This window comes from Amblyomma maculatum, chromosome 1 (genome assembly GCF_055883805.1).
Source record: "Amblyomma maculatum isolate TAMU_Amacu chromosome 1, ASM5588380v1, whole genome shotgun sequence".
Lineage (NCBI taxonomy): Eukaryota > Metazoa > Arthropoda > Arachnida > Ixodida > Ixodidae > Amblyomma > Amblyomma maculatum.
In genome coordinates this window covers 369887871-369909873 of record NC_139344.1, presented here as the reverse complement: position 1 = coordinate 369909873, position 22003 = coordinate 369887871, and the positions used below count along the sequence as shown (strand labels likewise).

At 49.1% G+C, this 22003-nt stretch overlaps 1 protein-coding gene across 3 annotated transcripts in view; it reads right to left on the bottom strand.

Moving 5' to 3' along the window:
* The window catches only part of gukh (NHS actin remodeling regulator GUK-holder), a 390412-nt gene that overhangs the window by 31038 nt on the left and 337371 nt on the right, over window positions 1-22003 (bottom strand). Inside the window, exon 1 of one of the 3 annotated variants that reach the window (XM_084591777.1) lies at window positions 14157-14576. The exons of the other annotated variants lie outside the window; for them this stretch is intronic. The gene's annotated coding sequence lies outside the window, so the exon portion shown is untranslated. Of the gene's footprint in view, window positions 1-14156; window positions 14577-22003 lie in introns of those variants that run through there. 3 annotated transcript variants of the gene reach the window in all.

The window sequence follows — 22003 nt, the reverse complement described above, 5'->3', positions numbered from 1 at the left end:
CTGATAATTAAATTTAAATTCACGGGTAGTCGCCTAGTTGCAATTACAGATCTGTAGCTGGCCGATGCAATGACCATGCCGCATAGGTTTCGTGAATTTCGAAAACATTTACCTCGGCGTTGTGGTTCATCCAGTTGTGGCTATCTCGCCAAAGGACACGTGATTTCAAAAAAAAAAAAAAAAAAAAAAAAAAAAAAAAAAGTAACTTGCGTTTTAAGCATAGCGCCATCAATCAATGGCTCCAGTGCGGAGTGACTTCTCCAGCTGTTCCTGCGGTACGTGGTCGCCGCTGTTCGCAGCTCCAGTCCAGGCCAAAAGAATGGTACACTGCCGCCATTGATTAACGGCCATTTGGGCATTGCTTAGAGCGCGGCTTTCTTTTCTTTTTTTTTTCTCGAAAGCGCGCGCCTTTTGGTGCGCGATAGCCAAGACTTAGTGAGCCACAGCGCCTAGAGAAATCGCATCTTGAAAATTATAAAATCTAATATGGCTATCACTAAGCGCAAGCTACGGATCTGTGATAAAAATCAGGCGCTAAGTGCAATAATTAGTCAAGTACCAGAAATTAGTTAAGCATCTCACTATAGTTAAAATCGTATTTTCTTCCTGATGTTAAAACTGGCACAACTATGCTGCAGAAGCAATCTTCACGCCTCAATAAGTTTATTTTCATATATTAATGGCCGACTTATTCGAGACGACTGGTATACTTATCTCGTAAGATATAGGCCCTAGTAGTAAAGTATGATTCGCGTGTGAGCTCAGGATACCTGCCAAATGCACTCCACCTCGTTATTACGCTTCTAGTTATTGCAATTTCAGTAGACACAGTTGGTGCCTCCTAGCACCGCGTGTCCTTACCATTGTCACTTAGATCGCCTCGCCTCTATCGTAAACTGCTGATTCGGAGATTGAGCGGCCGTACGGCTGAACATTAGTTTTCTGTATATTGGTTTCTAGACCCGCATGCTTTGCTTTGCCTTCCTAGCGCATTGAACTCGTCGCTAAATTCACCTAACGTATTTCTTGCTTATGTTTGCCTTTGCCCTCCTAGCACCGCAGTAACCATTAAAAAAAAAAAAAAAAAAAAAAAAAAAAAAAACATGTTCACTTTTAAACAGCACTAGCTCATAAAACGGGAACATTCTAGCGCGGATAGCCTAATTCCGGATCTAAACAGAAGCAAACTATCCGTCTCCCTCTCCCTCCAGATCCCAACGCAACGCCGCTCGTACCGGAAGCACGGAGCTAGCTCCACCAAGCTTTCACCCGTCACGCGCATCGTCAGCAGGTGTCAGAGGTCTGGAGCGCAGTGGGCGCTCACGGCGGAAGCGTAGACTTTCCCCCTCTGCTGCGTCGCGGAGAAGCATGCACGGAAATTCGTGCACAATATGCACGGTCCACGAGGACGCCCAGACGACCCGTTACAAGGATTTGTGCAAAAAAAAAAAAAAAAAAAAAAAGAGAGAGAGAGAGAGAGAGAGAAGAAGAAAACGAAAAGAAGGAAGACGGAAGGGCGCAAAGATAGGAAGAGAGAGAATAGTTCACACGTTATGCGTAAACCATTAATTGTCAGACGGAGCACGAGCTCACGTACAGCTAGGTTGCGGCGCCGCCGGAAATTGGTTGTATACAACGCCGATTAGTGTGAGAATACACACCAACGTTGGTATACACCGCTGAGAAAACCGGAAATACGCGAGTATACATAGCGCGCCTTAGCGCACCACTGTGGCGAATTTGCGCAGTCGCAACCCACCAAGGCGTTTGAAACAAGCGAGAAAGCAGAGAAATTATTTTCGCTAAAGACAACGGAGGTGCGGCGTCGGGAGACAGAGTGCTTTCCACTGGTTCCAGGTGTAAGGCCGTCTTCTATCGTCTTTCACAGTCAACCAATGAATCGCCGCAAGAGAGCACGAGAAACCCGCAGAAGTTGACCACGCAGCACAAAGTGTATTGGGTAAGGCACGATTGTAATAAGCATTGTACTTTCACGCTTGCCTGTAATGCACACGTATCAGGGGCCATGCAGCCCAGATGTGATAATTAAATAGCATGGTCCGTGCATACGTGTAGCAGTCAGTGGCAACGTACCAAAGTGGCATGCTTACTCGGAAAGCCCATAAGTGGGTGCTGTCGTGACGCTGGGGCTACGTCGACCCGGCCTTCACTTGGTAGCGTGCAGAGACTCGGGGTTGAAGTAGGATTGAATCTTCGAAGTTGGTGAAATATGTACAAGCAGGTTTAATGGCACTTTGAGAAACTTATTTACAAGATTATTTACACGAAAAAGAAGGGTACATCAGCAAAATGCAAGCGTTAAAAGTTCATAGCGAGAAGCATCTGGATGAGCCGTTTACCCAGGGCTCAGAGCGACATTTCGTGCTCTGCAGCGTCCTTAAAACCCCCTATGTCCAGCCCCTCTCTGAAGATGCTGACCAACCAAATCCAGGGCACGCCCCTCAGGAATCGGCATCCAATCGAACACATCACTGCACTGATGGTCTGAAGCACTGACTGGTCCGGCATTCATTCGTTGGGCGTGATCACTTGTTGGCGGGAAAAGCTTGGGAACGGCGAGGAGAGGAGGTACATTTCTATTCTTCAGCAAAGAAACCACAGGCTGGTTCTGACAAGTGGTTTTACTTCTCAGAAACCCGAGTGCACGTGGCGCCGCATCCGCTCCCAGCATTGTCCGTTTTCGACAATTGCAAATCTTTCCTGCATTCCTGGGAAATCACTTAATGGCTGTATGCGTCATGCTCCTTTCTTGTCCTGCACGTCAGCGGACATGTCACTCTGTCGTCTCCTTTGGAAAGTAGGCATTCCTCACTGGACGATAGGGCTTATCGACTGGAAGGGTGAACAAAAGAAAGAAAGCACTTCCTGCTTTTCCCGCAGGGGGACGTTTCTTTGTGTTTTTCCAGACGTTCTCTTGGCAGGGTCAATTTGGCATTTGCAGAGTGTCCACAAAGCAAAACAGGCTTACAAAACAGGATTCCTGGAAACAGGCTCACTTAGAGCCATTGGACCATCACCACATATTCACAGCACTTATCCATGCCCACAGGCGAACAATAGAGCGCGCAAATGCGGATGCTTGGTCGTAACAGTGCGGACGAACTTTATTGCATACAACTATTGCAATGTAACGTAGCATGTGTGAAGGGCTGACTGCAGTCCTAGCTCTATTGGAAGCCATTTCTTTTACATGCTTGATGTTTAGGCCACGACAGTAGTTCTAGGCCACTACTGTATAGTTTTTACGGTCGACCTCTAGCTTCACCGTATTAACATTAAATATCCTCACTGGTAATTCATTTTCTGTGCATCTTTTTCTTCCCGGCTGGAAGGACCTTTGGGTGCATTTGCAATCTGCTTTTTTTTATATGCTGAGCTCCAAAAATATGCACAACCTCAGATGTAGACCGCGTGCGTTTTAAAGGCAGCTCTGCAAGGAGCAAGCTTGGATGGGCGAAAAACGAGTCGCAACGCTCCGAAAGGCCTCAGCCGATGTGGTTGAATGCGCCTGTTCCAATTCCACCCTTGGGAAATCAAACAGCGTTCCAACATAAGGCTCGGGACAGCCTTCAGACTCAACGACAGCTTCCCCCGGAACGGCGAGTTCGAACCGAACAAGAACCTACGCGGCATGCCGCTATGTTGCGCACGGCCCAAATTAGCAAGTGGGCCTGGAAGGTCGCATTTACGAGGGCTTACTCGAGTGCATCGTATTTTCCGGCCACCGACGCGGGGAGAAATCACAGACCCGCGGAACGCACGCAGGTCCACTCTACTAGAGCGAAGCCAGCGAATGGATGCGGAGTTCCAGATGGAGAAAGCATGAAAATGGGAAAAGAAAGCGGAAAGATTTGAATGTTCACAGGAGCTTGAGGAGATTACCGAGTGGCACGCCACACAGAGGCGAAACACGGGCGCATCCTCATGGCACGGCAATCTTTGTTTTGGAATAGAAAGCGAGTGAATGAATGAAAACAGAATTATGAGTATTCGTTCCCTGTTTCGCTCTTTTTAGCGTATCATCCAGATTTTTTTTTTTATCTCGCTAACTAAAAAGAAAGCTATGACAGAGACAGCTAGAATGTATTGTCAAGTCCCAAGCTATATTTTGTCGCTAATGCGCTCTGTGCTGTAACGAGTACGCCCCTTTTGCGCAGTGTGTAACGATACTTGGTCTGGTTTACACTACAGGAGATCGGCAGCAATCTGCGAACCATAATGCGCACGTTCCATATAAAACAAATACGTATAAAGTAACTGCCAACAAAGAGGCCCCGATTGGCAGGCGCGCTCGCTGATGTAGCTTACTGTGATGTATACCTGTCGAAGTAGCGTCAGTACAGAGTGAAGACGGCATTAGGCCATATTCAGGCCGTACAGATTGGTACAGATAACAGTGGGTGGTCGGGCCAAATTCGCGGTTTGCTATTGGCCTACGCGAATGCTGACGCCACCTCTTACGGCAGTCGTGGTCTCTAGAGCGAAAATCTCCGGCGTACAGGAATAGACACCGCGTGTTTACTGACTTAGCTGCAACCTTAGATGCAAAAACGCCGAGCATGGTCAGTCCTCGACAGCACCCCTTGCCCCACGCTATCACACCGAGAATGATAGAGCTGCACGAGTGAGCTCGAAGATAAGCGTTTTTTTTTTTTTTTTCTTGGGGACAGCGCGCAGTGCACAGGAAGTGGAGGATCGGGTTTCGCGTTATCAGGAGGATGTGCGACTTGTGCAAACCTCGCTCTATTTCTAACGCACTTAACCAGCGCTTTGACTGCTATTGAAACCTTGCGACGATAACGCAAGAGGTGGGAAACTCCAACGAATTAATTGCCCCCGGAGTAGGGAAAAGCGAAAACGCGTCAACGTTTCAAAGAGTCACAGTGGCTTCACTAGACGGCTTGGTGGACTCAAAACCATTTTACCGCGCAGTGTTACCAACGAAGCGCCGGCATACCCAGCAGGGTCGGTATTAGTCACCTGCGTATAACGTTCTATATGCTCCGTTACACTCAGCATCGCGGCAACGTACTGCGACGGCAAGTTCAGTTGTCTCGCGAACAAGAGCAGAAAAGCGCGAAATGCGACATAAATATGCCAATAACATTTTCTCTCCCATTCGGATGCTCCAAAGAAAGATGTTTTCTTCTTTTCTTTTTTTAGTTGCAGGAAGCGAAAAACAAAAATGAAAGAACACAGAACGACAGATTTTACGCTGGTCACGGAAACAAAACCCATTCTCGAGCAAGAATAGAGATTCCGTGTAATTAAGGCTCGACCGTTCACGTGAGCGCGACGCGAACGGGTCAAGTTGGAAAGGAAAGCCGGAACTACTCGGTTGCTTTAATACACGGGGTCCAGCGAACACCTAGCGGGCATTGGTAAAGTGTTATCATTCCTTACAGATATACTCTACCTTGCGCCTCCTATACGGAACCTTAATCAGTACTAAATCTGGACTAAGATAAGTAACAATAAAGGCAAGGTTGAAGACATTGCAGAGGGCTATGGAACAGAAAATGGTAGGTGTAAGGTTGAAATAGGACGCGTGCAGAGTGGGTCAGAGAAATAACTCGAGTTAATGTCATTAGGCTAGTCGAACAAGAAATGGGCAGGACATGTAGTGCGAAGAGAGGATAACCGATTTGATAACAAACTGGATTCCAGGAGAAGGAAAGCGCATCAAAGGGCGGCAGAAAATTAGGTGGGTGGATGAGGTTGAGAAGTTCGCAGGGGTCAAGTGGATGTAGCTAGCACAGGACCGGGTTATTTGGAAGAAAACGGAAGAGGCCTTCGCCCTCAAGTGGGTGTAGTCCGATGATGAAAGAGAAATGGAGATAAGACGTATTGGCGTTTGCACGTACAACTATCGTTTGCTAGCGCAAGCATGATCCTCAACTCGGTAGGATGGACTCACGTTGTTTGTAATCAAAAGTAAACCCGTGCACAGCTTGCTCAAAAAAACACAGTTGGATCTTTTCGTCTGATTATGTTTTCTGAGCTCAAAGTGGAATCGAAGAACATGACAGTTAAATACTTCAACAATACATGGATGCCTCAAGTGTCTGAAGAGAATAGAATATAGATTCGGGTACGTTAATGTGACACGCCTGCCCATCTCGCAGGTGCTCATTATAATGTGCGCTGAATGATAAGGCACGCAAATAATAGCGGGTGTTCAGATGACGTCACGGGCGCCATTTTGAGGTGCACTTTAATGCTTTAGCAGTGCAAGTGGCGATTGGATATCGCCCACTACATGCGCAACAAAATGGACGCCACTGTGACGTAGATGCACACTTCCTGCCAGGGAGACCACAATCGCCTATCAGCCAATTGTTACTGCTGAAGCTAGACAGTTAAACCGGGTGCTTTAACCTACTGAAACAATTGAAGATACGTGTCACATTCAAACAGCGGATGCGATTAACTTACCTCGCAGATGAAGTTCATGAGATCAGCAGGTTCTTCAAAGTAAAGAGAGACAGGTTTTCTGCATCTTGTTGGGACAAATTAAATGACGACCTTAACGTTGACAGTTGTTCTTCACAAAACGCATAGCAAACACGAACGTAAGGCAGAGCTTCTAAGTCAGCGCACGAGCGCTCCACGACACGACACAACACGACGTTGGCTGCACTCAGGGCAGCACAGTGCTCCCGTATGTCCTTGTCATACGCACGGGCGATCAATCGACCAACACACAATGCTCTCCCTGATTGTGGGCTCCTCCAAGAAAGATCAACAGAGACATAGTCCGAGTCGATGCACGGCCCTCGATTGCTCCTCCAGCCGCAATGCCCCGAGTCTCGTCGAGTGCTGACGTTTGTACCACTTAGCAGCCACGCGAACAAGCAAGCTGGCGGGCTCCGATACACGACAGCGGGACGTTATCCGACTCGAGACCTTCGGCGACACCCTTCCTAGGACCGCGCACCAGTGTAGCACAATCAATTAACGCGCACAAACACTTCCACCATTGCGACGACGAGGTGGGTCGCCCGCGGGCCCAGCGGACGTCGCGACAAAACAGCGGAGCGGGGACCGAAAGTTTCACACTGGACAACCTTGCGACGCACAATGCAATCTTCGCAAAGCGGGGCTGACAAGGAGAGATAGTGGACTTGAAGCGCCCCGCAGCTACACTGATGGGTGTAGGAGGAGCAGCACCGGTGCGCTGGTGATTCACGCCGTGGCTATCTCGCTCTGAGCCAATCCCATGAAGTACAGACTTGGAAGACGACTTCGGCGGCGTTATCCTGAGTCGTCGTCAGGTTTGGGCAAGATGCGTAAACTGTGGCTAGCGTGGAACAAAAAAAGGGGAGTGGATGGCGGTCAGGTTCATCGAAAATAGCTGAAAGATCGGAGTAATCCCCAGTGTTCGGGAACAATGCGACTCAAAAAGCCAACAACCATCAGAGCACACGGCCGTCTACCGTAGCACCGGCTTGCTGCGGCGACGGCAGCGACTGACTGCCCGCCGGCCGCTCGGACGACGGGCCGCATTCGCGGCCTCCTCCCCCGACTTGGAAACACCGCCATCCGTCACGTCAGCCGTTCGCTTGCGCCACGGCGGTGTTGTCCTACCTAGCAGCGATTCCCCTCTTTTGGCGAGCGCCTCTCCCTTTAGCAACGCGGCGGCTTTCTCCGGCCAATGCCTACTAATAGCGCGTGCTTGTTGGCGGCCCAATGAGAAAGAAAGAGAACTTCGCAACCGGTTTCTCACCCAGCATCGGCGGAAAGAGTGATATCGCAAACGCGTTCTCCCCTCGTCGCGTGCCGGGCGTGCCTGTCCTGTCTGCGGCCGCCGCACCGCTGAGCGAACGCTTTGAGGAGGAGGAGGAGGGGACAGTAGATGGGGAGTCCCCGTTCCTGCTCTTCGGGGCGACTTGTTTTAAATGCGAAGCACTCACGGGGACAACCTTAGCATCTTACTGATGCAATGCAGTGCTATCCCCGTGGCGCTGGACTCGACGGACTAGGAATGCAATGCCTTCCAAGCGGAACGAAAAAGTCATCACGATGGAAGGAATGCATGGTTTCGGTGGCAGCCCCGTGCAAAGATGAAGGCCAGAGAGAACGCATGAGAGTCCACGCAATATCTGCATTTGCAACAAGTCGATGGGAATCCGTTCGGGAAGGCTGCCGCATCCAGCGTTTCCCGGTGTACCTGGAATGTTTTTTTTTTTTCTTTTCTTCTGACCGAGTGGGACTAAACGATAAGCGTCAAAAGTCAGTGCTGGTCACATCAGCTTCATCGTATCCTCCGATTCGGGCGTCACAGTGAATTTCGGGCACCTTTTACAACAAAAGCTCCAGCCGGCGTGCTCATATCTGATACAACTTTACGAAAGGTCGGTTTCAAAACTGCCTTGCACCTTTCCTTCTGGACATCTCCAAGCGCTGCCGATTATCAGTGGCGTCTGCATCTCAGGAAAAGAAAGTCTCCAGCTATAAATTCCACCAACTTCCGTCTTGGGCGACGCTCGCTGTGTAGCAATGCTGAGGCAGTACCGTTGTATTAGTTTGCTTTCTCCTTATCGCGGCACTTCTGAGAACACAGATAACATACGCAGTAAAGGGCGACTTATCTCGCCGCTGAAAGGTTCAGCCAAGTCGCACGCGGCAGTCACGAGCTTTGTACTCTCGCAATGTTGCACAACCTCCAAGCGTACGAGCCGCTAGCTAATAAGCTTCGGTCATGGAAAATTACTTTTGAAAAGAAAATAAATTAGATCAACAATTAGTTGGCTGAAAATCGCAGAACTGTAATTAAATTATATTACTAATTCCTGTTCCGCAAAAATAATGAAATTACATCACAATTACTTTTGTTGGGTAATCCAATAACTTTTAAATTACTTTCTAGTTTTCATTTATGCAAAAATAATAAAGCGAGTAAACAAAACAAGAGCTCTCCAAACGCCCAAAAACACATTCTTTCGTGTTCCCAGAAAACTATTCCCTCCCTCTTTACTACAGTACCAAGAACAGAAGCAGGGTAGAACGTCGAAAGCCCCCGAAGAAGCTAGGTTATTTACTGCTTCCGTGGTTCCAAGAACTGACCTCGGCGCCTTGCGCTCAGTAATGCTCACGCAACGGACCCTTTCGCTTCCACCACCTCCAAGAGTGACTATCATAAATCCGCCTCCAGGAACACGACCCCCAAAAAATGCATTCCCTTTCGTGAATCCGACTGTACCTGTACTTTCAAGGCATTGCACGAAGTGAGCTTTAATGCCTGCCTCACCCTAGATTGCACTAAAACAACAGTGCCTTTCCGCTTCTCCCACTTTCTATAAGAGCATGTTTAAAATTTCATGTCGGCGATAGACGAATCACATCTGTGTATGCAGCCATGATAAATAAAATGAGGGGTACTGCGCAGTACCCCCCTTTTATTTATTATGATTGACCGACTCGCCCAACAACGCTCTCTCTTAAAGCATGCAGTCATTCTCCCCTAAAAATAAAAACAGGTCTATAAGGCCTTTCATCCCTTTGTGAAATCGTGTTAATTACCCAACGATCTTCAGCACCACTCAGTTTCCTTTCCATCCAGCACTCGCCCCTAAAGCAGTGGCTTGCACAATACCGCTGAACGGCCCAACATTTGAGATGGGTGTATAATCAGTGCACAAATATAAAGAGAGGGAGACCGCCTCCATACGGAAGTCTCTCATTCGCTCTCCTTTCGGCTTACCGCACGTAGCATTCAATAACACCCGCGAGCGGAGGGGCCGAACTTCGCTTTCTCTGAACTTACACCAATTGTTCTCACAGAAGGCAAAAAGCAAAAACGACCAATGCACAATGCCAGGCATATCAAGAAGGCAATTATAAAAGGAACAGCATTTCAGTACAAAAGTGGACACTAAAAAGGTCAAGCAGGCAACGCCCAATGAGCCCATGTGCGCCCAAAACACGCCTTCGGGAGCGCACCAACGCCGCATACGAGCACCGGTGCCCGTCCTCCAGTGACCCCTTTTCGGATGGACGCCCAAGAAACCACGCGCGCGTATTATTTATACGGGGCCAAGTACGCTCGATCCATCGGCTCTAAACAGGGCGTACCGCGCGGACACAAAGTGAGAAACAAGACTCGAAGAAGGCGCCGCCCGACTTCGGACACAGCCTCTTCAGTTGCCACTAGAGCGTGGAGACTCCCCTCCCCCCCCCCCCCCCCCCCCCCACACACACACACACACAAACAAAGTAGTACACAGGCGACCTCCCTTTGTAAGAGCAAAACATCGAGGCAGCTCGCTTCAACCTCGAGCGAGATGGAAGCGTTTTGCAGCCAGCGTACATAAATATATAACGCGCATACTGCGTCTGGCAACGCTCGTGGAACACACAACAGCGGCAAAGCTAAAAACATGCTTCGACAAAGAAACGCCCTTTCTTTATTCCGTCTCTTCCAACTCGTGTCTGTCCAAACGCTTTCAAAGAGATTGGACGAAGAGATTGCGCGTTTTTTTCAAAGAGAGAAAAAAACGCGCAGCGAAACATACAAACAGCCCGGCTAACCCTCGGACGTACGCATACTGGAAGAGCAAAATATAGCCGCCACGTGTGAGTGGATTTCTACAGGAACCTTCGATGCACCAGGGGCCGATCCTTGAAAAGCGAACGGCGTGAGCAAGACGCGGGAATTCCGAAACAAAATAGCGACCTGAACTACCGCGCGAAGAGCACTACGGCCGCAGTTCTAAGCACGGCCCAGCCACTTCGTGCTTCAAGCTTTTCTTCCTTCTAGTACAAAGCGCGTCACTCCCGTAGTTACTTGTTCTTCGCCAGCATAGTGACTAAGTGAAAGCGTGGCTTAAATGGGAGCAACAAATTTCCCTGTCTCGGATCCAGTCGCTTGTCACGCTCCTGTTCAGTTTCTAGACCGTCCGAACACCCACTTTACTTCATTATAAATCTGCTTGGAGAGGTCCGCGTTACTGTCTCAGCTGATGTCCGTCTACTGCTGCCAGGGACATGGCTTCATTATTTCGTCCCGAAGTTCTCCATTGACAGACAACCATGTAAATAAATAAGCAAACAACAAAATATAAACAAGTAATGTGCCGAGTGCCCATAAAAATGTAAGGATAAAAGCAAGCCAACTATTTCTGCTTCTTTACTTTTCGGTAATTCGCTAACCCTTATACAAGCGAAGGTAACCTCGGCCCAGAGAGACCAATAAATTTAGCAAGAACGTTCGACGCAACTGAGACATTACACCTTGGCCGCGTACTTTCCGGTTTCAGACCAAAAAACAGCGACAGAAACCTGTCAGCAAAATAATAATAAAAAAGATGGGATCAGTTAAAGCCGAAAAATACGGATTGGCCACCGGTACAGGTGGCGCTAGTGAACAATAATCTTTTACAAAAACTTTCCTACGCCCGTTCGTCAAAGAGTGAACGCAACTAAGCTTCTATACGAAGCTAAGCTTCCATTCTAGTTTTGTTGTTTTTTTCCTTTATTTTTTAGCCATTAACAACGTCTTTCCCCTATCGAGGCGCGCATCGATTATTTTTGCGTATCTACGGCGAACAGAGCCCCGATTCGGCATAGCTCACAGGCGAAAAGGATTATCCATCACTGGATCACGACTCTCGTGAAAATTTACCAGGAACTATACAATGCAAGTTCAACGCCCTATACCATTCATTAGATGCTGGAAAAAAAAAAAAAAAGGAAAAAAAAAAACCGCTTCTCTATAGTGAGCCCCATGACTGTACCCTATTAGGCTCTTGCCGATGTTGTGTCAAGGGTTAGCACCAGACTGCCTTTTCTTGAACACCGATGCCGCCAGTAGAAGGAGCTATGAACAGAGCACTTTTGAGAATGGCTTTTCTACACGAGACATCTCATTCGTAACATAATGTGCTATGAAGGCGCTTCAGGAAGGGAAGAGCCTACTATATTAGATGTGTATTTTCTTTTCTTCCTTGGTGTAAGGTTTGCCGCCCTGCTAAAGAAGAGGAATAAGGTATCACTGAAGCGCGGATAGCCTAATTAATATGGCATATGAAGACCTGGGAATGCAGTTTCCAGAATTACTGCAGGATTCCAAATGGTGTACAGGGGAGCTACATCCAGTGGAACTGTGACTTGCATTTCACAGGCGACTCAAAATTTGACGTCAGAATTGCTCACCTTTCTGGAAAACTTGGTTGCCAGAGAAATTCAACTACTACAAATAGAACTACATATTAACTGGACGAACGTGTGTCCTTGTATGTTTCCTCCTCCTATCCCGTTTATCCGTAATATGGAACATCGTCACCAACTCGCCCAACAACTTGCCATTGTCGAGCAGCATTAGCTTCTGGCAAAAGTCTAAGCATGCAATCTTATACGGGGTGAGTACGATCATAGTCGCTCCTGAGCTCTGAAAACAACAAATATATCTTACGACTTACCTGCGTTGACTGCAAGTACTCATTCTGAACGCGAATCATCGAAGTTCAGTGTTTTCAGAGCAAGCATGAAAACATCGAGTTTATTGGTCAACAAACCTATACTATACAACCAACTGCACAAAGCGCTTGTATAGCAATGAGGTAAAAAGAAATTCAGTTCTCAGCTTAAAACTATGGGGGGGGGGGGGGGGGGGGGGGAGACATTTTCGCCGAAGATCATAGATACCTTATCGCGTTTGTACAAATTCACGAAAGACACCGACCTCTACAAGAGGGAGTAAACGCTAAAGAATACACACCGTTACACGAATACACGCGAATTTCGTTATTCGCACTTCGTTCCAGGTGTATAAATGCGTGCGTGCACCGTTCTTCCACGCAGTTGTAGCAGTTGTTTGTAATACCCCTCAGTCCGATGCCAGTGGCTGCACTGAGCTAGAGATTTGAAATGCACACCAACTCTCATCGGCCATTTCATCTTTATCAGAACCGCCAGACAGCAATGCGGATGAACCGCTTTTCGCATATCACTGCACGCACATGAAGAAATACACAACTGCACTAAAGCACAACCCATTCCTGTTTGAAAACTGAGAAGACCAGCATGCGCATAACATTCAGTGCTGTACAAAAAAAAAAAAAAAAAAAAAAAAAAAACAGCGGCATCTCATTAGCTCGAACTCGCGTAAAACTTCAAGGAAGTTTTTGGTTCCTTTTAGAGATCCAGTTACCGAGCTGTCTGAATGAAACAAAGAAAGGAACTCCCAAACTGCTCATGGCGATGGTCTCTTTCTGCCAGCGTATATAGCGACAAGTCAACGCTCGCTAGCGCCAGGCAGCGAAGCTCGATCCATAACCCAAAAGATGAAGCCACACCCACTCCTAATCCGTCCATGGCGGCGCGCCTCAAACAAAACAAAACAAAAAAGAAACGTTAACCATTGCGCGGCGGCCCTCGAGTACGAGTGTTCTCTGCGTACACAGCCTCGTCCTGCCTTGTGGCTTCGACATGGGCGTGGTCTCGTGGCGTACGCAAAGAACTACGCCGATTGAGACCTACCGGCAGTTTATTAGCATTGAGAAAGGAAAAGTTTGCGGTGAGAACGTATATACGTGTACAGTGCTCTAGACAGACCACCTGCTAGGAGAAATCGCTAATTTAGGACACTGCCGAAACTGCAGCCACCATGCGTGCTTTGAATGTGTGGCCACATAATTAAGGCTCGAAATATATATAGGCTTCATTATTAGATGAACCATAAGCGCCAAACCTATAACTGGCCTGAATAAGAGTCTCTTCTTTACAGCAACAACATACGTCACGGCACCTCGCGCCTGACGTCACGTATACCGACTAAACGTAAGTGCCTAACAAGCCACCAACAGCCATTCTACAGACATATAAAAAAAGTGCATCAAAATAGCGCATCAGCCAGATTTCGTTTCCTAAAATAAGGTAAAAGGAAATCACAGCATAGCACCCTTGATCATGCTGTATATTCATCTGACGGCGTTCTGCTTGCAATGATTCAAAGCAATAAGCTCTAAGAAGAAAATCACCCACTTGCTTGCACGGGTATACAAGCACATTCGGAAAAATATCGCCAGAATTCAAGTGACGGTGACTGCACTGTGCGTCCGTAAGAGTCACTTTTCTATAACAGACGCCGAACCAGCGATAAACTTTCGCGGGTGAATAAGTGAGCAGTAACGTACCGACAGCAGACTTCCTTCCCGCGCTTTCCTTCCCCACGCAACGTGCGCTTCTTCGTCAGCACCCAGATCCTTTTCGGCGCCCTCAACCAGAACAGGGAACAGGAAGCAACGCTGCAACAACACTGCACAACACGTCTCTTGCGAAGTCACGGCGCAGCTATCAACCACGGCCAACGCGTGTGCGCGACTCACAGTGTGCACTTGCCTACAAGAGTCAACTGCTGTACGTACACCAACAGGTGGAGACTAAAAGCACTCACGAAGCGCAAGCACAACAGCTGCACAGTATAAATGGTTCCGAATGCAAACACAATGCAACGTTACAGCACGCGCCGTGTACGCCAGTGCGCACCTTCACAGGCACACGACGGACGAAGCGTTACCAGCCGAACAGCATAGACGCCGACCGCGTTGTCGCCGGTAGCAGCGGAGAGGCACGGAAGAGGAGGCAACAACAATTAGGCCGACCAGGCACGTCGCGAGAAACAAAGGACGCACCTGTCACGACGAGCAAGGTGCTCACGCGAGCTGCCGCAGCAGCGGCACCGCCGGTCGTGACGCGTGAGCCCGTCATCACCGCACGACTATACTGCGCGTCGTCTTCTCCACCTGCCTCATTCGTCTAAGCACCGATTCCTCCGTGCACCTGCATGGCTCGAGCCTCACCTTCTGCTTCGCACATCCAAGGCTTACCGTGCGTAGTCGAGAAGAAGCGGCGTCTTTTCATTCTGTCATTCCAGAAACAAAGCTAATAATCACAACACGTGGTAATGAGGGAAAGTATGGGGCACACCAACTGACTGGGGGTGGACCACGCTTTCAGCCGCGCCCTGAGGGAAGGCACGATGAAAGCGGGAATTATAGAGAAGCCCTTGACGAGGGCTTTGAATTCGTTTCGACTACCGGGGACGGAAGTGTGTTGCACAAGTTTTCCTCCCATTGCCAGGCCCATGTCTGGCGAGGACCCGTAAATCCAAGCCTTTGGGTGGCTGGAGCGGGACTACAACACGGGTGAGCAGACACCCGAGAGCCCTCGGCGGAAGCGGAGAGGACTCAGCTGTGGCCTGTCTAAGAGGGACAGGTCAGCCTGGTGGCATTAATTTGTCATCGAGCAAACTAAGACAGTTTTTTCGATGATGGGTGGATTGACTTTTGGGTGGTCACTGGGAGGGGATGAGTCCTCCTGTAACCGAGAGGGGTGCAACCATTGGCGATGAAGACCGGAGGAATAAGGCTGGGAGCAATGGCGCGCTCCTGTAATCGAGAGAGGCCACGCCGGTGAATGCTCAGAAGGCCGACTGGAACCTCGGAGACTTGTGCACTCTGAGGAAGTCTACCCACCAAAGTGGGATAGATTCTCGGGCTTATGAACCGCTACGGTGGAGTCCATCGAAATGACAGCCTTTACCGATGATGTACCCTATCAAGAAATGGGACTAGGGATAAGGCTGGGGAGCTCCCGACTCTCTGTGATCCAAGGATGGAAGCCGCTGGAGTTGGAGATGACCACTCCTCGTAGCCATCGTACTTAAGTTGAGGACAACCCAGAGGGCTATGGAACGAAAAATGGTAGGGGTAACATTAAGAGATAGAAAGAGTGCAGACTGGGTCAGAGAAATAACTCAAGTTAACGACATTCTAGTGGAAATTAAGAAGAAGAAATGGACATGGGCAGGACATGTAGTGCGAAGAGAGGATAACCGATGGTCGCTGAGGGTAACAAACTGGATTCCAAGGGAAGGAAAGCGTAGCAGGGGGCGGCAGAAAGTTAGGTGGGTGGATGAGATTAAGAAGTTCGCAGGGGTCAAGTGGATGCAGCTAGCACAGAACCGGGTTAAGTGGAGAAATATGGGAGAGGCCTTCGCCCTGCAGTGGGTATAATCAGGCTGATGATGATGATGATGATGACTCCTCGTAGCGGCAAATAAGAGCCTGTTCACCCGCTGGTGCAGTCCAGGGATGGGCTGTGCCGGCTAAGTCTCTATGTAAGGACGCCGAAGGGGAATCCCCGCTGACTAAAGTCATCAGGGGTAGGGGCAACCCTGTGTAACCCAGCCCGCGAGGAGGCTTGGGGGTGCTGTTAGAGACTGTCCTCCGGTGAAAACCAGGGACGTTCTGGGGTACGCTGAGGCCTGCGGGCGTCTCAGTAGGCTAAGAGAGTGAAGACGAAGCGAAAGTAGAACTGGTGCAAGCACCCTTCGAGAGTCTGTCAGTAGTACCGCTGTGAGACCATAGGGGTGGGGGATGAAGCCTCCATTCGCGCTTCCGGTGCGCAGGCGGTAGGCCCTAAAGAGTTTTTGCAATGGGGCCGGCGTCCAAACCAAGACGCTCAGCCAAAACTTGGTAGAATCGGGCTCTCGCGTGGAGCGCATCACGAAGAGAGTTACCGAAGCCGGGGACGCGAAGGCGTCTGGCAGGGGTGCACGCCATGGAAGTGCACCACGGGTGTTGCGATCCCGCCTGCCCGAGCACGTGGGTGCGATCCACAACACGACCAACGCGGTGGCAGTAGTTGGCAAGTCCGCCACGCGCAGTGGGAGAGCTGTCAGGATTCGCTTTCAGCTCGTCGATGACCAGACGTAAACTGGTACAAGAGCGGCCCCTGGCGTGGGTGTCCGTCATTTACGGGACTTTGCTCAATTGGAAAGGGGCTCGGCTTGGGTGATTCCATGTAAGCCCGGGGGATACTGTTTGGCGAGCTAAACTCTTCTAAATAGTTGCTCCGATGTGGCAGTGAATAAGTTCCGCCATCGGACAACAATAAGTCCGTCTTGTGTGGCAAAAGCCCATTAGTTGGCCCTTTTTGAGACCTATGACCCCTTTCCCCAACATTTCACTCCAAAGAGCCGAGCACCAGGCCGAGGGAAAGCTTGTACCCATTGAAAAGCCAGTGGGTACCCGGCGGCGCCAGGGATCGAACTTGGTATCTCCCGAACACGAGGCGGATGCTCTACCACTAGGCCTCATTTTTCGCTCACATTAGAGAGAACGTGGCTGTCTTGCATTTCGTTTCCATCGTAATGCGACCATCGCGCGGCTGGGATTCGAACCTGCAACCTCGATGTCAGCAGCCGACCGCCGTGGCCACTGAGCAAACACGGACAGAAGTTAGGAAACTCCGAACATGACTGGTCGGGCATGACCTGTCGCCATTTTCCGGTGGTTAGCAAATGGATCTGACGCTTACGAGCTGGGCAGCCAGTCACCCATGGGGGCTGTCCAGCAAGCGTGCCCAGGTGCAAAAAACTGGAGAGCGCTTGGTTCGTCCGGATGACCTCGAAGCCGAGCCAAGGTCAACTTGGGGCTTAGCCTGTCTAGCGACAGACTCCCCAGGTGCATGATATCACTTACTGACCTGTGACCACTTGGCATTAACAGATGATATCTGACATTGAAAGGCTATTAACGCCAGCGATCACGTGACAGACGCGCCATGACGTCAGCTGAACACGTAGTGTTATTAAAACCAAGTAAAACAGACCTAATACTCCTCAAATTTGGTTTAACCGCGTTTAACTGATTTTTTTTTGTTCTCTATTGCAGCTCCGTTTTCAGCAGCACGAAGCAACTGTTCCGAAAGCCTGAGATGTCGTCACAGTCCGCCAACGTCTTGAATTCGAGCCAACTGGAGTAGGGAATTTTAACACATCGTCCTCGTGGGGGGGTAGGTTGCGGCAATTAATTCGGCGGCATTAATGGGCGTTCCTTGTTTGCCTCCTAACCATTCTGCCACGCGATGATCTGTAAAATATTGGCAAAAATATTCGCACCAAACGTTCGATCCTCCTCCAGGACATGTGGTTCACTACAAATCTTACCTCTAGAGGCAAAGAGCCGCGGTACCCTTCATGATGACACGGCGGTGCAAGACAAACTAAGCAAGATGAGAGAGAGAGAGAGAGAGAGAGAGAGAGAGAGAGAGAGAGAGAGAGAGAGAGAGAGAGAGAGAGAGAGAGAGAGAGAGAGAGAGAGAGAGAGCAAATGTGGAGGAGCTGACGAGAGCTTTCTCAGGGAGATACAGGTGTTTCCAGTCATGCGCATTAATATCATTTGGGAACGCCGCCGCACACAGAGTTTATTATTCCTCCATCGCCATCGTGCAGGCAACACGCATTTTCGTGTACACAGATCGGAAAGCAGGAGACAAGGCAATTATTAATTGCTCTAACGATAAAGCCATTCCCGTCGCGAAGGAATGTGAATCCCGATTGCCGCAGCGAATATTTTTCTAAGCGCAGGCACCCAGAGACCCAGGCCGGAGAACCGGTCTGCCGACCTGATCGCAGTGTCAGTCCTCGACTTGGTATCTTCACTGCTGTATAGGCCACACACATACTCTGTGCGGTCCCCCTCACAGGCCTGCCTCGACCACGCTCATCTGCGGCCATCGACCCGTTTTATGACGAACTTCCGAGCGTGGCGTGAAGATATACGGGCCTGCAGTAATACTCGTTATAGAATTACGGGCGCCGTTATATTTTACGACGCTTTTTTACTCGAGCGAACAGCCCAATTTCGCGTCGCTCCCGAAGAGCACGCCAGAACCTCAGAATCAGCCGCGCCGCTTTGTGAAGTGAACTTCGCGAAGGGCGAGCGCGCTACTTATAACACCGAATGCGCACACGCACCGTGCCTAAGCTGGAAGTCGCAGTGTAGCGCCTTCACATATCGAGCAGTTGATGAATGTATATATGTGCATCTGGAACAGAGCGCTTTACGGCCTGTTGCTTCACGAAGACGTCAATAAATGCGTCGGCGAACACTAAAGAATCAATTGGGGCTTCAAGAAACCGTATACCGTTCAAAAGCCCGCGACGTATCTCTCGCAAGCACGCACATCAATTCCCTGTGAGGGCATGCACGATGCTGCTGTTTTTAAAAATTCGCTGCTGGTTTTACCGGGTCACAATAAGGAACCAGATAATAGCTCTGTCACACGAACATCTTCAATCCTCATTGAGCTCGATCTGCATTCAACTCAATGCAGAAAGTGGGCGTCGCCAACCTTGATGTCACCTAACGCACACGAAGGAAACTTCTCAATGTTAATTCAAAAACGACCGTGCAGCACCGGATGCTTCAATCCTACTTAAAAACCTCAATGCAGATCGCGTTCAATATAGATTACAAGTGTTCGGGTGATGGAGGTATAAGCTTTAAAACCCAGACAAAACGCTGTGTTACAGCCACAGCGTTTGCGTAACTCTTTTTAATATTTCTTTGTGCGTGCGTGCGTGCGCGTGCGTGCGTGCGAGAGAGATAGAGAGAGAGATAGAGATAGAGAGAGATAGAGAGAGAGAGATAGATAGAGAGAGAGAGAGATAGATAGAGAGAGATAGATAGAGAGAGATAGATAGATAGAGAGAGAGAGATAGAGAGAGATAGATAGATAGAGAGAGATAGAGATAGATAGATAGATAGAGATAGATAGATAGATAGAGATAGATAGATAGAGAGAGAGAGATAGATAGAGATAGATAGATAGAGATAGATAGATAGAGATAGAGAGATAGATAGATAGATAGATAGATAGATAGATAGATAGATAGATAGATAGATAGATAGATAGATAGATAGATAGATAGATAGATAGATAGATAGATAGAGAGAGAGAGAGAGAGAGAGAGAGAGAGAGAGAGAGAGAGAGAGAGAGAGAGAGAGAGAGAGAGATCCTGGAAGTGATTTTGGTCATATGCATATTCCGGCGGTCAATACACTCAGTTAACCAGCTCAACTTTTTCTGCGCTGAAGAGGATCGTCACTTCCCCACCGCGCTCGACCTTGCGGATAGTACAGCGTGTTGCACCGCGCACACACAGAAAGCAGGGGAGCTTGCTTTTAAGAAGGAACATTAAACGCATGCATAGATGTGGACAGGATCTGTGCGTTCGCGGAGGGTATCACACCGTCATTGTCGAGAAATTAATTTTGATGAGTAAAAAGGATGGTTGTATGAGGTAGAGGGTGAAAAAAAAATGTGCCTATGTGCAAAATTTAGTCGATGCAGAGCATTAGTTAATTCATCATCATCATCATCGGCGGCAGCAGCCTGACTATATACTCTCCCACATTCCTCTAAATAACCCGGTCCTGTGCTAGCTGAATCCACTTGACCCCTGCGAACTTAATTAGTTCGTTAATTAGGGCCCAAAAAAGCCAATACGATATGTCAAAATAGCCAAGGACGTCATTGTAGTGTGCAGACGTCAAAACAGCATTGGACGTCGAAATTGCGCAAAATACGTGATAATAATCCCGGAAAGGAGGAGGAGAAAGATGAGGTGGAAAGGCAGGGAGGTTAACCAGTAAAAGCAACCGGTTAGCTACCCTGCACTGGGGAAGGGGATGAGTGGATATAAAAGTTAAAAGGTTTCAAAATGTCGGGCCTTGTCGTTGCGCAACAAGATCGAAAACAGTCAGTTCAGATTAAAAGGGGGAAAGAATAGTGAAAGAGACAGAAGAGTACAAACACTAAAGAAAGCGCAAAAAAAAAAACGTACAGAAAAAAAAAAATGACAAGGGTTCAAAGCTGCTGAACCAAATATTGCGCGAAAGCATTAGCTGCGGGAGACCGAACGTTCCTCTTCTTTTTTTTCTTCTTCCTCAGCCCACATATAAAGCCCCGCTTTAACCAAGCCGTATGAACGTGTCCTAGTGACCTATAGGGCTAACGTGAATGTCAGGGTCCTAGCAGGCTGATTCTGACATAACCGTCCTATGTGAAACGAGAGACAGAAGTTGGCAGCTCCTGCCAGCCCACACTCTAGTGTCACGTAGAGTGTGACGTCACAGCGTCACGTGGGTAAGACGTACGTGGCTACCGCCGCGCTACGCTAAAGGCTCGAAACCTAGAGTAGTATTGCTTTCGCAATAAAAGCAGCGTACACACACAGAGCGGCGAAAAAGCCTCAAGCACCGCGCTGCTCAGCTAGTTAGCATCCTGATAAAGAAAACGAGTTCTCCCTCATGAACGGCGTCCACAATAGAGCCACGCAAACGCGGCGAGAGAGCGAGCTCTCTTCCCATCAGGCAGAAACCGTTGCAACGTCTTCGACGCAGTACGGACCACCACCTGTGCTCTCGTTAGCGGCGGCGGCGCCGCCGGACTGGCAACAATGGGCCAGCTGGGATTCGTGACGCGATTCATGGCACCAAGACCACGGAGGCCTCGAGAACGAGGAGGAGGACTGCCACAATCTCAGCCTTGGCCTCGTGTACAAGAACTGAGCGCTGCGGGTGAAACGGGAAGGCCACGAGGGGTAAGGAAAGAAAAAACAACTGCATAAAACATTCGCTGCAAACAATACGCACACACACGGGGTGAGATGATGAAGAAGGTCACAGCTATCAAAAAAATGCAGAAAGGTCGGCAGCGGCGGTACAGTTCTTCTAGCCGCACAGAGCGCGCGCTCCAGGCGCCAGAGTAATTTGCGGCGGCGGCGTCTTTGTTCACGGAGACACATCTCGATCGTCTCTCTACTGGGCGCGAGAATCTGGGCCAGTCTTCTTTGGGTCGAAACTGGAGAAGGGTGTCAGCAGAGATTTGGCGATGCAGCCGCCCCTTGCGGAGGAAGGTAAACAGAGATGAAGTAAACAGGCACAAGCGCGCAGGTGCGTGTGATACAGATGCGGGCTGATCTATATATTCGAGAACGCCGCAGAATTGAGGAAGAACTCGCCTTGAGAGAGGTGTTTCCTCGTTATCCGGAATTATCCCCCTTCATGGTGGCAGCCATATTCGAAACTATATAGGAGCTGAACAGATCGGTCGGGTTGTCAATGGCCTACGCTCATGCCACTACGAATGAATGAGCGCGTTTGGACCACAAAAGTATGCAGATAAAACA